This window comes from Plectropomus leopardus, chromosome 4 (genome assembly GCF_026936395.1).
Source record: "Plectropomus leopardus strain MGB_pleo_1.0 chromosome 4, ASM2693639v1, whole genome shotgun sequence".
NCBI classification, from domain to species: domain Eukaryota; kingdom Metazoa; phylum Chordata; class Actinopteri; order Perciformes; family Serranidae; genus Plectropomus; species Plectropomus leopardus.
Genome location: NC_142179.1, coordinates 2,613,838 through 2,629,653, shown reverse-complemented (window position 1 = coordinate 2,629,653; position 15,816 = coordinate 2,613,838). Strand labels below are relative to the sequence as shown.

At 40.9% G+C, this 15,816-nt stretch overlaps 1 protein-coding gene across 2 annotated transcripts in view; it reads right to left on the bottom strand.

The window, feature by feature from the left end:
• Nucleotides 1–15,816, bottom strand: part of LOC121944723 (spermatid perinuclear RNA-binding protein-like) — a 141,576-nt gene that overhangs the window by 104,366 nt on the left and 21,394 nt on the right. The gene's annotated exons all lie outside the window — the stretch shown is intronic.

The following is a 15,816-nucleotide window of genomic DNA, read 5'->3' as shown; positions in this document are numbered from 1 at the left end:
TGAGAATATTTCTCAGATTTCAGGACATTTCAACAATTTTAGGACACTTCCAGGATTTTAGGATGTTTCATAAGATTTTAGTACGTTTCTAGGATTTTAGGATACTTCTAAGATTTCAGGACATTTCTAAGAATTTATGACCTTTCAAGGATTCTAAGACATGTATAGAACTTAAGGACATTTCTAGGAACATTTAAGATATTTCTAGGATTTGAGGATGTTTCTCGGATTTTAGAACGTTTCTGGGATTTTAAAACATCTTTAGGACGTTTCTAGGATTTTAGGGCATCAGGGGCTCTGTTGGGGGTTGGGGGATATCCTCCACTGACACTTTTTGTCATAAACAAGCTCTATTCTGATGCTATTTTATGCACTCTGGCACCTTACGTATACTGAAAATACAAAAACAATTTCCAGTATGAATCACTTTATTATCATTGTGAATTACAAAATGGTGGGTGGCCACCCTGCACCCTATCAGGAGCTCGTTTACTCCTGCTGCAGTAAGTTACGTATGACTGGTTTAAGAGGATCTGAAAGCATGTGTTTTATCAGTTGAAGTCATTCCTCTTGTGTTCCTTGTGAAAAATTAATGGTTTTGCTGAAAAGATGCTTCATGTTTAATATGAGCCATTTGAAAAACTTGCTTCCTGATTAAAAATAAACCTTTAACAATGTAGCCTGGTTTTTACAAACCACTTTGATTCTGATGCTGCTGTGAAATTGTTTAATCTGTCCGCAGACGCACACCAACACATTAATTAAATTAGGCACAATATATTCTCACCATTAAACGCATTAGGTGAAGCAGCTTCGCTTTGCCCACGCGGTCAAATGCTAATGAGATCTGAGGCCGAGCCTGTGCTGGAAGCATGTGGCGGTGGGAGAGGAGAGAGGGCGGGCGCTGCTCTACAACATCCCGGGGGAATCGGCGGGGTCGAGCCCAGCGTCAATTGGATTCTCCGTCACCTTGACCTTGTTTTCAATGACGGAGCAGCTGATGGTGCTCTGCTGCAGCTCTGCCTTCACTCGCTGCAGCTCTTATCTGTTCTGTCTGCTGAATCGCTTTTTAACCATCCAGGAGAAGAAACACACAATGCAACAGTTTGAAGAGAAATTTCGGGGAAGAGGATGTTGATCAATATGGCGCAGCAATTACTGGGCCGGCTGCTGAGCGCTCTTCCTTTCAGAGCCCACGTTCCCGCTCCTGCCCTGTTTTGGAACAAAAACTCCCCAAACAGAGGAACTTCAAAGCATTTACAACTGCTCAATAATGGAGGACGATGCTACGTGTGAGAGACCGGGAGCGCAACACATGAATGCTAACAAGCCTTGTTCTCACTCCGACAGCAAGAAGAGAGGAGAGACGGAGTGTGTTTGTGCCACAGGATTCGGTTTGATGATACATCACCTCCTCACGTCTGCTGCCGCTCGGCTCTGATCTCTGATGAGAAAATGTGACTTAACTGACTGTCGGTGACGGGCTGCAGAGTATTAACAGGACGGAGGGGAGGGGAAGGTGATGTGGCGAGGATTACTTCTGCCAATAAAAGTGACAAATTTGGATAGAAATTAAGAATTCAGACTTTGCACTCATTGCAATGTGATCTTCACAGATTAATCCCTGTTGTAGGCAGATGAAAAAACTAGAATTACCGCCTCTGCACACCAGTCCACCTGTCAAGTTTCTCTTACAGTTTACATTCATGTGAAAACACGGACGCTTCCACATCCCCCGCAGCACAGAGGATCTCTACAATCAGCACAGTTTCAAGATTAGTGTCACAGATTCAGTATCCGACCAAATGTCTCCCCTTAAGTAGTGGCCAGAAAAGTGTTTTTGCAGGACTTACCGATATCTCAGTTGATCTTTGACCTCTTGGATATAAAATGTCTTGAGATATAACCTTCACAAAAATAAGACAGCTACAAGGTCACCGTGATCTTGACCTTTGACCACCAAAATCTAATCAGTGCATTCTTCAGTCTACCCAACTGTTTGTGCCAAATTTGAGGATATTCCCTCAAGGTGTTTTTGAGATACCTTGACTATTGACCTGTGGCCACTAAAATCCCATCAGTTCAGCCTTGAGTCCGAATGGATGTTCAAATTTGAAGAAAATCTTTGAGGGTGTTCTTAAGATATCACGTTCCCAAGAATTGGATGTATGGATGAACAACCCAAAAACATAATGCCTCTGGCCTACGATAGCCGAGAAAAAACTAGCTGCAACCACATGCGTGAATGCATCCATGCTTTCATGCATTCACACACACAATCTTAACACAGTGACGACTCCCTACAACAACCGACTCATGAGACGGGCTGTTATGCACCTTTTTGTTATAGGCTACTCCCACTGCTGCCACCCCTTTTAGCCAATTGGCATGGACACAAACGCACAACTTCATACAAAACACACACACACTTGATCTCCTTGCCAAATTTCAGCCTCCTGGGCCAAAGACAGTGGCCGCCAAAGATGAACTGGCACCTCTCCAGCTACCAGTCCGACTGTACACCACATACTTGGTTCATACTGGGACTTGAACAGGCGAACCTCCAGTTCTCCAGCCAAGCCCCTGTAGACTGAGCTACCACAGCCCCCTGTGACCCATAATCCCTGCGAGTAAAAACGTTAGGCTTCCTTCTGAATACTGTTTCCAACGGTTTTTGTACCCTAGCTACAGTATGCCGGATTTCTTTACTAGTTAATCAGCTCCAGGCACATTTCTGCAGGTGTTTGCATTACCTGGCCGACACTGCTGCATGCAGCTACATGCTAACATCAGGGAGACATGTTTTCTTGGTAGCCAATGCTTCAAGGGCTCGTTTAGATTAGAACGGCTCTACTAAAAACGGAAAAGTCTTTTCTTTGCATTTTAAAAAAGCATCTGTGTACATAAAATAACATTGTGAAAACGGTCCTCCTGTACACAGATCTGCAAAAACAACTGAAAACGCTGTAGTATGCATGCCAGGCCAGTAGTTGGCGGCGCAACTTTGTGATAAGAATGCAATGCGCCTGCACATGAAGGCGTTCTACAGAGCGGTGAGTGTAAACAAACAAGAAGACGATGCTGAACACACGGAGTCAGCAGCACAAACAGCTCGGTAGTTGGCCATTGTTGTTTTTATCCTCCTAATTGCACATGGCTGTTAGTCTGAAACGTTACACACATGCGTGATGTGCATCCGTGACATTACCGCTCTCAAAGGATCAGCGCATTGCCAGTTTACATGGATGAGGGTGGTGTTTTCAGTTTGCTTTTTCAGACCCCAAAACGCCAGTGTCATGTAAACCGAAGTAGGAACCACAACAAAAGTTTAATATTTTATGCAAGAACTTGCTGTGTGAAACAGGCCCCAAATTTCTCCCTGATTTGGATCCTATTCTGCTGCATTGTGTCCATTTGTATTTAGAAGCTTTAAATGGTGATTTTTCATGTTAAAAGTGCCACTTTTCTCTGTTATTGCGTGGTGCGATGGCGGTGCAGAGATGTAGAGGTGCAGAGATATAATAATCTGAAAATGTTGACCAATCAGGGCAGACTGGGCTTTTAGGAGGAGGTTTTAAAGAGACAGGTGCTAAAACAGAGTGTCACAGACAGATGGTGTTCCAGCACAGACAGTGTGAGGAAAACAAATTGATTTTGAACATTAAACATGTAAACATGTTCTATTGGAAGCTCAAAATCCAAGTATGAACCTAAAAATGAGCAGACGGATCTTTGTCAAATAACAGATTCAAAAGAGCGCTCTAATACAAAGACTGTCACACCCCATCGCTCTCTGTCTTTTTTTTTATCTTCTACTAAATCTTTACAATGAGATATGCAAGCGGCCGAACCCGCACTGGGATCTAAAGACACAAAATAAAAAGAAGCAAAAAAACAAGATGTGACTGGGAGGAGAGTCATACAGGACGCAATTATTTAAGCCAAAATGCCACAAAAACAGTCGATGCTGAAGCACATGGCACAGAGACAACACGAGCTTCAGCCCCATCCGCAGCCGTCTGCACCAGCATACAGTACCCTGCCGCACTTTTAATAAATCCCCCATGTGGGCTCATTTTCTAATAACCTTTCATCTCCCTGAAGAGGGGAGGCGATTAAACGAAGATAATTAAGAATACAGCAATGACTTTTTAAGGACGTCGACGGTGCCGCAGTAGCAGCAGATGGTGAGCTCAGCGTGTGACAAAAAGACAATGCTGATTAAAAAAAACAGGCCAGAAAGTGAGAACATGTAAGCAAGGATGTTTATTTTCTGCTCTCTAAATGAAAATAGACTTTCTACACAACTCTACAGACTGGTAATGACATGATTTACATAAATAAAAGGCAGTATGGTGAACGGTGTAAACACGGGGTGCTTTAAACGCATCGACTCCCTCTGAGTCAAGTTTATTTGCATAGCCCTTTATCACAGTTACAGTCTCAAAGGGCTTCACAACGCCCACATTATGAGACAATAAATGAAAACGACACACTCAAACCTCAGATCTTCAGTGAGAACAAAAACCCTGCGAAAGCTTCGTTTTTTTTCCTTTCACCAAACAGCAATTAGCATCATTAAACTCCAGTCAGAGACAAATGTGGCAACAATTAAGCCATGAGAGCAGAATCAGGTGCATTTTAGTGGCGTCTTACAAATGCAGTGATTTGTTGTGTACGGAGTGCAAATACCAAGACTGGTTATTTATGACCGAGCAGGGCACCAACTGCCGCAGGTGCAGGCTCACTTCCCCGTGAAACAAGACACTAAGGCTACGCTCACACTGCAGATCTCTAAACTCCAAAGATCAGATTTGTATGCTCAGACATCAAAAAATCTCATTGCATGAGTTGCTCTGTTACTGACACAGGAAACTACATAGCTTTTTACCTTACACCTAGGGCAGGGCAATATGGAAAAAAGTCTTATCACGATCGTTTTTTTATATCAGTCGATATCGATGTATATCACGATATACATCAAATCACTATTTCTGTAAAGCTGAAAGGTTCCCTTTGACTCCTAAGTGAGATATGAAGATATCTTAACCAGTGATGCACGATGATTATTTCAACTGATAGCGATAAACTAATAATTTCCAGCTTATCATGGCTGCTAAGATACTGCTAATTTCTTTGTTTCTTTGTTTATTTTTTATTACCCGAGGGTCTGAAAGGCTGAGATGTGGTGAGTACAGATGAATTTCATTTGTGCATTTTCATTAAAATAAATACATTTCAGACACAAAGCTGGAAAATCGCATTCTTTTTTTAAGAAAGTCATTTTCAAGAGTAAAATCAACTTCATTTTTAGATTTTTGGTTTTTTTTCCTCTTATCTACTAATGTCAACTTGAAATGTACAAAAATAATGCTGAAAATAATATAGTGTTTGAGTTATAGTGGAACTATAGAGAGGAACGTTTCCCAAACTGTCAGGAAGCAGCTACAGAGCCGTCCCTAAGGAACGGCTCTGCTGTGATCTCTGCACATTTACATCAAACATCAGAAATCAGTTTATTCTTTCAGCAGAACCGAGCTGCAAACTCACTACACCTGAACTCAAACCGCGTCCAGCGTGTCCTCTCATCATGTCCTCTCATCATGTCCCCATCACACACACACGGAGGAGACGAAGGGAGGGGGGAGACGGCGGCCTCTTACACCGGTGTTCAACGGTTACTGTGAGCAGCGAGCTCGCTAATAAATGAAAGTATCAGGACCGGATCGAGACATTTTGGTGTCCTAGAAGAGATTGAGATCACCTGTCAGACAATGAGAGTGGAGCAGACATTCAGAGACACCGGCGGAGGATGAGAGCAGTGCGGACACAGGCGGAGACACCGGTGGAGAATAAGAGCGGAGTGAACATTTGGTGACACCGGCGGAGACGTCGGTGGAGAACCGGCAGAGAATGAGGGCAGAGCAGACATTCGGAGACACCGGCGAAGGATGAGAGCGGAGCGGACACTGGCAGAGACACCGGCTGAGACACACATTTTGTCGTGATTGGTGTATGAATTCTGAAGTAATGGCCACAAATATGTTTTGTGAGACCACCAAAATCTAATCACTTCATTGTTGAGTCCAAGACCCTATGGATAGGGTCACAGTAACCTTGACCTATGACCACCAAAATCTATCGAGATTAAGACAACATATCGTAGTATCTGATCACTTCATCGTTGACTGCAAGTGGATGTTTGCGCCAAATTTAAAGAAATCCCCTCAATGCGTCGAGATATCCCATTCACAAGAACAGGACAGACAAAAGTGAAAACACAACGCCTCTAGCCACATCTTAAGCTGTGTGGAGGCATTAAAATGCAATATATACAACAAATATCATATAATATATACAACAACGACGAATTCTTTAAATATTTTAGCTTACACTCTATCTGATACGAAAGAAACCAAACACCTGCAGAAGTGAGGCGGGGCAGTAAACCTGTTCTCAGACAGCTGGCTGAATAATAATAATCTAAGAGATTGCCAGTGCTGCAAAAGCAACAGTCTAATAAAATATGAATGATGCTTTCAGACAAACGCACAAAGAGAAAAAAAGGTTTTTGACTTATGCAACCATTGGCTCAACAAAGTTTTTTTTAACATCTGACCGACAGCCTCAGTTGTGAGCAAGGCAGCAGCTTATTAGTTGTATTGCCGGTGTGCAGAGTGCGGCTGTAACACCACCACAGTCAGAGGTCAGACTGCAGCTCTGCTAAAAATGCATCCACTCATGCTGCTGTAATGCACTCTGGACAAAAACATCCACCAAATGGCCGCACTCACTCTGCCACTCCACGCCATCCCATCTGCAGGTATTCTCTGCCTAATGCCTCCTCCAGCCTCTCCTGTCCCCGGCTCCATTTTGAGGAAGGGGAGATGATCTCGGGGAGGGTTTTATTTTGGGGCTGTGTTTATTTAGGTCGTTTTCACTGCGGGGGAACTTTTATGAGCAGGCTTTTATGTTCTCACAAGACTTCAAATAATGCCCTGTGCAATCCTGCGAGCTTGCACCAGACGGGATGGGAAATAAAAAAAAAGAAATAGCCTTGTTCTCTCTTACAAAGCTTTCGTGACTAACATTTGATCTGACAACAAAAGGTGCTGCAGACGCTCTCATAATATTCCACATTTTCCTACACTTGGGAGTTCTACTCTAAAAATGAATAAACTAAAGTACTCCAACTCTTCAAAACCTTCCCAAACTAATGAAAAAGCAAATCAGAATAAATTGGTGGGATTATATCAAATCAAAACTTGAAAATAGGACAGCAGGTAAGTGGAGACCGGCTCTGACAGAATGACCTTCGGGTAATGAGAACTTCTCTCCCTGAAATGGACACACATTTTCCTAAATCACCCAATTTATTTGCAGCATGATGCAGCCGCGGCCGGCACATTAAGGCTCGACACGACGATGCAGAAATATGAAACAGTGGCCTTTATGAGCGTTAGCAGCAGAGAACATATTTCCTTGTGTGTGCAGATCTCAGTTCATTAGATTCAGGATGTGTGTCACATTTCTGCAGAGCCTGAATATTATGTGTGCTGTTCAGTGCAGATGAGGTGTAACGTGAGAGTGAGATCACATTTTCTTTTGGTGGAGACTGTGCTTACAAACTTTATGTTTCTGGAACCTCTGATTAGATTCACTTTACCCAAAAAACTATGACACTATTACTTTGGATTCATCTGGCAGACAGTTTTATCCATAGCAACTTAGACTGGTTGGTTACATTTTACGGTTTATTTTGTATATCACCTTCCAACAAGGCAAAAACTAGAATTACTCCCATGTGGTTGACCGCCTTCATGCACCAGTCTGTCAAAACATGGATGCTTCACACAGAAAATCTCTAAAGGCAGCACGAGTTACGACGCTGAGTAATGGCCAAAAAGCATATTTGCAGAACATTATGATGTCATAGTCAAGTTGGCCTTTGACCTTTTTGGATATAAAATGTCAGAAGTTCATCATTATATCCTATTAGACATTTGTGGGAAATCTGAGCATAGAAGTTCTCGGGTTATTGCCGAAAACATGTTTTATGTGGTCACCATGATCTTTGACCTTTGACCACCAGATTCTAATCGGTTCATTCTTGAGTCAAAGTGGTCATTTGAGGAAGTTCCCTTAAAAACATCTTCAGATATTGCATTCACACTAATGAGATGGATACAATGTCACAGTGACCTTGACCTTTGACCACCAAAATCTAATATGTGTCTCTCTGTGTCCAAGTGGATGTTCGTGCCAAATTTGAAGAAATTCCCTCAAGGTTTTCTAAGGATATTGCATTCATGAGAGTACGACACACAGGGTCACAGTGACCTTGACCATTTACCACCAAAATTGACAAATTCATTGTTGAGTCCAAGTGATGATTTGTGCCAAATTTGGAAACATCCATCATGGCATTCTTAAAATATCAATTTCAAGAGAACAGGATGGCTGCAAGGTCATGGGGACTTTTGACCATCAAATTTTAATCGATTAATCGAATCAAGTGTTGAGTTCAAGTGGATGCTTTTGCCAAATTTCAAGAAATTCTCTCGAGGTGTTCTTAAATTATCACCTTCACAAGAATGACTAGGACGAGGTCACAGCGACCTTGACCTTTCACCAACAAAAAAAATAACAATCCTAGATAGAGCACTGGTAAACGTAGTGCTAGCAATTGGAAAAATCAGAAAAAATGGGAAAAAATAAATAAATAAATGTTTTTTTTCCAAAAAGCAAAAGTGTAGTGATGTTGATGTTCAGGGTTTCAGGCACGACTATTAAAAACAAGCTGCTCGTTGCCTTTTTCACAACGTTTTTGAAAGAAATCAAACCAATTTTCTCAAAGTTCAAAGGTTTAAATTCTGAAAGCAGCACAAGAAAAGTGATGCCGATGAAGGCTTCAAAGGGTTAATTACCCTGCAACATGTTCAGCTCTGACCAGTTGCAGGACCAGTAAAGAGGGACCGCTTGAGACTGGAAGTGTGCCGCTTATGTTCACACGTGGCCACGTCTGGGCTTCTTTTCTCACCACAAACCAGACATTTTGCCCTGAGCGAGCGCCACTTTAAACTCTCCTTAGTGCACACTGACAGCCTGCGTCTGCAGTAGTTAAGATTTTTTTGAGTGCTCAACACAAGTGGATGAAGTGAAAGGAGGTCAGAGCCATACGAAGTACTTACTGCGCACTCAATTTCAAGAACAATGTGAGTCCTGACCTGCTGACCTCCATGACGGACCCATTCTCTCCAGCTCTCTGCTAACACAGCGGCCATATGTGCGCGGCTGTCCGCAGCAGCTCTCATAATGTATGTCAGTGCAGGTACTGTAACCCTGAACATTATGACTCCTCACGGCCAGAGAACATATTTCATCGGCTGCACAAATTCTCTGTGATCTTCTCGCCGAGCCGGAGATGTCCGACTCTGCTGCAGAGCCAATAAAAGCGACTACAAACGTTATATGAGTGAGCCACAGCTGGCGGGGGGGCGGGCTGCAGAGGAAAACAACACTCAGCTGCATGAACACACGCAGGAAGGCTGCTGCTTCATGTTTACCTTTAAAAATACCATAGTAATCTCCCAGCAGGCTCTCCAGCAGAAGCTGAGGGGGACGACAATGGTTTAACCCTTTGAAACCCGGATATTCGCTTAATTTCTTTCAAAGACGTGGGAAGAAGGCACTGAGTAACTTAAGATGAAATGATGCAAAAATTAGTAAAAAAAAGCACAAAAATACCTTAAATTAACTTCAAAACAAGACCAACCAAACAACAATAGCAACAACAAACAAAAACAAATGTGAAAGTTTTAAAAAAGGGAAAGTTAAAAAAAAAAATAATATGACCTGAAAAAAATTAAGAATATCATAATTCTGTGAAAATAAAACTTTAAAAGTATAATTATGGTAATTACAAATATAGTCCTCTGGAAATTTTCCCCAGCTTTTTTAAAAACAAATTCTCTAAATCTATTAGTTTCCTGCAAAAAAAATAAGGAAGAAACATGCAAAAAAAAAAGCCCTAAAACCAAACCAAACCAAACCACAACAGAACAAAACAAAACAACACGACAGGGAAATAACCTGATTTTCTTTTTTCAAAAAAAAGATAATTCCATAAAATAACTTGAACTTTAAATAATTAAATATATATGTAAATAAATAATACAGTATTTTAATTATAATAATTAGAAATGTAGTGCTCCAGCATTTTTTTTAACCAAGCATTAAAAAAAATATAAAAACATTTTTATCTACTAATTTCATTTCTTGCCAAGTTGCTAAAAAAGAAAGAAATCAAACCATTTTGCTTCACAGGGTTCAAAGGTTTAAATCCAGGTGAAAGCCGCAGAAGAAAAGTGATGTGGTCCTGGTTTCAAAGGGGGAAAACCTGAGCCTAAAATTCCTTTCTGAGGCTATGCAAAGAGGAAATTTATCTTGCATGAAATTATGTATATTTCAGGACCTATCTAATGAGTAAACAAGCTTAAATTCTGACATAATTGGCATGCCAAGCAGCATTTAGTAGAAGGGCCAAGGGTCAGAGCAACGTCAACCAGATAAAAGAGAGAGCAGAAAAAGAAGCCCTGAATTAAATAACAGCAAGAAAAGGGAGGGATGATTTAGAGCAGCTTATGCTTTAAATGTGTGACGGGTAGATGTGATTTTATGCAGGGAAAACAGCTTAGTATGGTTGAGGTAAGTGAAAATAATGTGTGAAAAACCATCAAAACAAGTTATGAGGCTAATCAACACCTGCTTGTTTCTCTGGAGTTTCAGACCTTCGACAAAGCCGCCGTAACTCTCCTCGTTAAGCAGCTGCTCTCCCGTATCTCTGACTCACATCTGCACATTTGTTTCAGTACACGAGGCAGGATCACATCAGAGTCTCTGGAAAAGTGATAATTGGAGACCAGCGGCTCCAAACATCAGGCGGCTTCGAGGTTGAAGCAGGCGAAGCGAAGGTGCGACGCCTGCTTTAACAAGCTAACAAACAGGGAAGATCTAAACACAGCTAACGCTTCCTCTGCTAACGGCGAGTCTTCAGCACTTACATTGTTGGATTTTTCAAAACACAGAAAATATCTGTTAATGAGTGAGAAAGGGATGGCGAAAATGTTCCAAGGACCTAAAAACAATGTGAGTCAGCTTCAGTAATGTAAGAAACAAACTATCGTTTCATATCTATATACTCACACATATATATGCTATATACATGTATACACATATATATGATATATACTGTATATGGACCCACAAAAATGTACTCGGACGTTTTTGTGGGTCCTTGAACACTCACCATGCGTTTTTTTTTTCTCCACAGCTGCAGTTTGTGACTCGCAAAATTCATGTTTTTGCATCCATCGCGTCACATCCAATCGCCCATTGCGCTGCCCGGCATGAATTCACATCTGTCCACATCTTTGCATTGACTCTTAATGTAAACACGCCGCAGGAACGCACAGTTAGACCCACCAAAAATTAATGATTTCATTTCACTTTCGCTGAACCTGGTGTTCTGCTGCTCCATCTGTGCCCAGAGTACGCCCTGTGCTCCGAGAGTGTGGAGCAACAAATAACTGAATGGTCTATATATGTATTCCAACACACTCCTAATAAACGGCCTAGCTGCAAAATGTAAAATCAGCTCAAGGCCACAGATGTTTTGATCTTTGTGGGCCGCTTCAAATAAATGAATGTGTGAGGAAACCCTGGAGTGTAAACCAGGCACTGGAAAAAGTACAACTGAATAATTTTCATGGTTTCTGTTGTAGAGTGTACAGAACCCTCCATGCGATCAGAGGATCAGACAAACTGCCAAACATGAACATAAAGCTTTTGGCTGGTGACTCGTGGCGTGTTTCCACCCAGCGAGACGCCATGCCAGACCTCTCCACACACCGGTTAACCTCTGATCGCTGCAGCAGCTTCAGACTGAGGCGGATATCTGCGGCTCACCTGCAGCCGCGGCTCTCTGGAGGACGCTGCGGCGGAGGTAAAGGCTGGGCGGGCCCTGAGGCCGGCCTCTAAAGCCCAGCTGGGTGACGCCCACACAGAAGGCTCAGGAAACACAGCTGCTTTGTTATGAAACAGCAGCTTCGGTGTTTTTATTTTTTCAGCTGAGGATTAGACCTTCATTAATGCATTAATGGATCAGTGGTGCACTGTGGGCCTGAAAACATCCAAGTAAGCACAACACTCTCATCCCTGTCTGCTACTAAAAGCAGCAGCAGTGTGTGAGAGTGTGTGTGAGTGTGTGTGTCACACTCAGGACTAACATTTTGTCTTTGAGTAGTTTTTGTGTGACACATCAAGGGGATACAGCTTGTTGTTGATGCAGAAAATAGATCCTCAGTTAGAAAACTCAAATGTAACCTGGTGGCTTCAGCTCAGAATCAGGAATCAGTCGTTTTTTGTTGTTGTGCTAAATGACAGCTGTTTCCCACAACAACCAGCGGCTGAGCCAATCCGAGCTTTATGGACGGGATTAAGAACGAGGACGTCATCCTCCCGTGCCGGAGCCAGACGCAAAATGGCAGCGAGCACGGATGAGACTGACACAGCTGTACACTAACATTTTTTTAAATCTGCAAATTCGTGTCACTGATATGAAAATTGCTCAGGGCGAAATAACAACCCCTGCTGATCCAGGACCGGGGGCTGCTCTCAGAACTTGAAGACGAGGTTCATTTCATACACATTTTCTCCAATACATTTCCAGGACTTTTCAATGATTTTATGGCACATTTTCAAGATCATACATTCTCTGAAACGGCCGTCGATACTACTTATCAGTTTTTTCATTAATATATGACAGCTTTTAAAAATACATATTATTTTAGAAAATAATGAATTCAGAACAGGATTAAAACAGATTTTTTAAATATAATTGAGGGGCTGTTTGTTATTTATGAGAGGGGACAGAGTGGTGCAAAACAGGGGAGGCATGTTAAATCATTTTTTAAGCGCTGGGGAGGGGCACATTCTTTTATTTTGGCAGAGACACAACAGCTGTATTTCTTATTCATTTTACGACAAATTTTCGAAGAAAACGCAGGCTTGGAAGGCATGTTTTCTTTAAAAAGTGTTGACAATTTTTTAAAAAAAAATTTTAAGAATTTTTTAAAAGAATTTCTTTTTTGGCAATTGAAAGAAAATCTTTTTAAAAAAAAAGGTAGCATTTTTTTTGGCATTTTTCCCCCTTTTTTTCATTTGGCAAATTTTAAAGAAGAAATTGCAGATTTGTTTTTTGGGTAATTTTTTATAGAAAGCAGGCTTTTCAAACCTGCAGGCATTTTACTGGTAAAAATGAGAATATCTCAAAAAATAAATAATATTTGTTTTTAATTAATGACACCATATTAATAATACCATCAATTATGATGTTTAACTGACTTGCATAACCTTTTCGCTTAGGTTGTACAGATTTTAGGCTTTTGAAGCATTTTAAGATACTCAAAGAAATTACGTCAAATTAAGCAAAACCACCAATGTAAGCAGTGGTGGACAATTTATATCACAAATTTCAACTATATCAATTTTAAAAGATGATAATAAGTAAATATGTGTGATAACAGCTTGTTGTTAATGCAGGTTTGAAGTCTCTTCCATTAACGTCAAAGCAAATGCATTAAATAAAAGTTGGTGCAGGATTTCTTCCTCAGCCCCCAAATTGGTGATTTTCTAGCTTCAAAGTTGCTGATAAGACTTCCTACCGTCCACTGAGTGCTTTTCAACACATTAAAGCAATTTTATGATCAGATCAGCCGGGGAAACGTCTCAGAAGTTTTGGGATGAAGCCATGCAGGACAGTTTTGAGTTGTTTGTGGTTCTGAATCAGAAAAAAACAGCTTTCAACAGAAAAAAGGCTACAAGAACAAGATGTCAGACTGAATGAATGAGTCTGAACAGCTTCAGTCTCTATCTGTCCAGCTCAGCACCTGTCTAACTCTGCAGCTGAGGACCTGAACCAGTCGCCCTCCACAGCAGCATAACGGACGTAAACACCGCCACACTCTGTGCCGACGTCTGAAAATAAACGAGTCAATCAGCCAGAGAGCGAGGGCAGAAAAAAATGCCAAAACTTTTTTAAAAACAATTTGAAAAAGTTTCTCTGCGGAAAAACAGAAGAAAATTGAGTCAAACTGTGAATGTCAGGATATTGTCATAAAGTAGAAATGGAGCCGCCGGTCGCTCGCTGCATCTCCCAGATAAAACCTTCTTTGTATCGACGAAGACTCAAAGGAGGATTTCTGCCAGGAAATTATGAGAGAGAACAGAGAGCTGAGAGAGCTGCTGCCTCCTTCAGACCTGCTTTATTATTCCAGTCCGCAGAAAAGGAGCTTGCCTTGCATTTTTATTGCTTGCCGTACTATCTTCTTTATTATCCTTATAGTGTTTGTAAAGCACTTTTGGCTCGGCCAGGGAAAGTTTTATATACAGCAGATTAAGTTTACATTTCTTGTATGCAGGTGTGTTTTTGTTTACAAGTGTGTGTCAGTGTGAATCGCTGTCGGAGTCACTGTTTACTGCAGATGTTTGTTGATAATAAAAAGGTTTCTGTCAATCAGTTTAAGAGACTGTTGATGTTTTAAAGGGACCAAACTGATGCGTTTGCAAGATTATGATCAAATCACTGACACCTTAAATGTTTGTTGACCATTTTAAATGTCATCTCTGGATACAAAATGTTTTTTATCATTTCTGATCAGCTCTGACTGGACTGACAGATATAAATGATCCACCCGGCGACTCCAACTCCTCAAACTGCTGCTGAGGAAAAAAAAGGTTTTGCATGCGCTGCATTTATGGAGCCGCAAAAATGTCCAAATTTGTAATGGTGGCACAAAAAGAGCTACACATTCAATCAAATTCTGTGGGAAACACCCCTGCACTCATTTTTGGCAAGTTTAAAAAGTTCATTTTACTCTTTGTAAATAATAATAACATTAATAATAATAACAACTTTATTTATATAGCACCTTAAAACAGTTGTTTACAAAGTGCTTTGACAGACAAAACAAAGGCAGAAACTGAGAGAATAATAAACATAAAAAAACAATGATAATATTAATAAAAACAGACTTTTATTTATTTAGGGTGGCACAGTGGTGCAGTGGTTAGCACTGCGTAATACTTAAACTGCCTTTTGAGAACTGCCTGTTTTACTACTTTTATCCTTTTATGTTTTTTTGTTATAGCATCACATAAAAATCAAACGAATTACCATAAAACAGGCCACTATAAACAGATAATTAAATACAAGCTAAAGAAAAGATGAAATTAAAGAAGAGAGAAGACACAGAGGGGACCATAGCTCAATATCAGCTAAACCATGAGTCTTAAAATCTTAAAATTATAAAAGCTAAAAAAATCAAGTCAGATACAGCATTTCGAGAACTGCAGCGTGTGAGGTGTAAAAGGGAAGAGTTTAGGGCCTGTGTCAGGAAAGTCCGAGCTGAGGGCTGAAGAGACGAGATGTGTTTTTGTGCTTTTTTTCTTCCCTGATATTTATGTGCAGTGTGTTGAACTGCATTCTGAATTTCTCCATTTTTGGCTGAGCAGCCGTGCGCTGACTGCAACATTCGCCTCCACCAAAGCAAAAAAATTACTACAGTGGAATCGCACCAATTAAAACACTATCTTTATTTTAACCTTAATGAGTGCCAATTCTTTCCAGCGCACCTCAGAGGAAATCATTTAGTCTTTAGTATGCTGATAACTAACTATTGATCTGTGATCGTTTATTCTGAAGCTCTTTAAAAACAGGATCAATAACATCAACCACAAGTCCAATGATCTCCAGAA